The sequence below is a fragment of the Pinus tabuliformis genome, chromosome X, assembly GCF_031772625.1.
Source record: "Pinus tabuliformis cultivar Carrire ecotype Pingquan chromosome X, CPIR1, whole genome shotgun sequence".
Lineage (NCBI taxonomy): Eukaryota > Viridiplantae > Streptophyta > Pinopsida > Pinales > Pinaceae > Pinus > Pinus tabuliformis.
Window position 1 is genome coordinate 1145543670 of NC_142308.1, and position 2078 is coordinate 1145545747.

At 31.4% G+C, this 2078-nt stretch overlaps 1 pseudogene; it reads right to left on the bottom strand.

Moving 5' to 3' along the window:
* Positions 1-703: 703 nt before the first annotated feature.
* On the bottom strand, positions 704-884 carry LOC149143927 (U2 spliceosomal RNA; annotated as a pseudogene).
* Between the last annotated feature and the right edge of the window lie 1194 nt (positions 885-2078).

Consider the following 2078-nt stretch of genomic DNA (forward strand, 5'->3'; position numbering starts at 1 on the left):
CCATCCTTCGGTCACTCAATTACATTACACACGTGACGTCTAACTTCCACGTGACGTTTAGAACACCGAGTTTTTGAATTGGTCACGAGCTTAACTTTATGATTGCGAAATTTTGAATTTTTAATATTCACGGTGCTTGCGCACCCAGAAACATATAAATTGCGCAATTTCGCAGTTTTTGTACTAAGTAAGTGTGGATTCTGTATTATCTGTGCACTTGTTACTTTTTAATAGTGCGACGATTTTGTAATACAGTTTAAAAAAAATTACCAGCTTTTTTCTCTTGACCGTTTTCTTACTAGCTCTCAGATACCATGGATCTCAATTCTTTCCTCGGTTCTCATACTAATTTATTAAAAAACACAAAAGAGTATAGACACGAAATAACACAAATAATTTACACACAATAATTTACATAAATTTAATTTATTACAATGAATCTAGTGATAAGTATTTAAACATTTTCTCACTAGCAACTCACCTAAAATAACTTGACATGCAACCACACTCTAAATTCAACTATGAATTAACTTGACTTGACTCAGTTAACAACTTCTCGAATTTTAACCAACTTCTTCATTCCAAAAATAATTAACTATTTTAACACCATCATCGTAACTTTCTATTTAAAAATAAATAAAAATAAATTTCAATATCATGATATAACTTTTTAATTTAAAATACTACTTAAAAGCAAAAAAAATCGAGGTACTCCGGCTGGTGCTTTAATGCAACGCCCGAAAGCCCAATAAAAATCTATTGTAAACGAGCCCTCTCCCTACGAAAATACATTTAATATCATGTGGTTCTATGAACGACATGTCAGATATTAAATCGATAAGAAAAAATACTACACTTGATCTTAGTCAAAAAGAGAGATGTATCTATTTATTATATATATATATATATACACACTTGATCTTAGTTATATAATATATATTGATCACATAATGATTTAATATGTTTTAAATTTCAAGATCAATTTTTGTAGCTGTCACTATAATACTAAGAGTACATCCAACAACTTGCAAGTCCATATATTAATTTTTTATGATTGTGGCAAGAGTCGAGATTCATTGATAAAGAGAATCTACTGCTTGAGCGGCACACAATAACAAAATATTATATTCAATAAAATTTGAACCATGGTTTCTTGAGCTTCGATTAAATAAATTTACTGTTAAACATTCGCTGTATCCATTTATAATATTACTTTATAAAAACGAAAATTATTAAAAGCAATTATCTTATTACCCAATCTCTTGTATCGTATTTTATATGTCAGATAGCAAACCTCTCTTATTTAAGGTTCACGGTCATAGTCCGAAGAAAAGGGTAAAATGATCTTAACAGCCAATAGTGTAACGATTCGGAAAGCAATTCAGGAAAACGGAGTGACCAATAGAGTAACAATATAAGGACAGTTTACTTTTAATATGAAATAGTGTATTTTATTTGTTGAATTTTATGTTCACGTTGTTTCAAAAGTATGCTTAATTAAAAATTGTAATGATTTCAAAAACCTTTTTTTTCCAGATACCATATAAAAAGGAACGCAATAACTGATAACAGCCGGGCAGGAAAATATTGTAAACGACTGAAATAATATATTGTAACATATTTTTGATTGAGTTGGAAATGTAGTAGAAAATGAGAGGTTTCAGGAGGAGAATGGGAAGCACTTTGCTGCGCAGTGCTTCCTAGAGTCCCTCGGTCCTCCAGAGATAAAGACAAGCGAGATAAAAGAGTGAGAAATAACAAGATAATCACCAGGTTGAACACTCACTTGTCATGGAAGAAGGAAGGAAGCAGCTTTCAGTCAGATTTATTTGTATGAACAATTATTTGTCAGCTCCTTGTCATCGAGCCAGGAAACCAGGAATAAATGAATGCCAATATCGTAAGACCCCGCCTTCACTATCCCCTAATTTTTGTGACAGATCAAGCGTGAACTAACAAATTAAGATATAATTTTGGCCCCCGCAAAAGAAAAGAATAGAATGAATCAATAGCGACCGAACTAAGAATGCCCAGATTAATAGGTCTTATTTTTTCTTTTTTAGTGTTAATAATGGAAG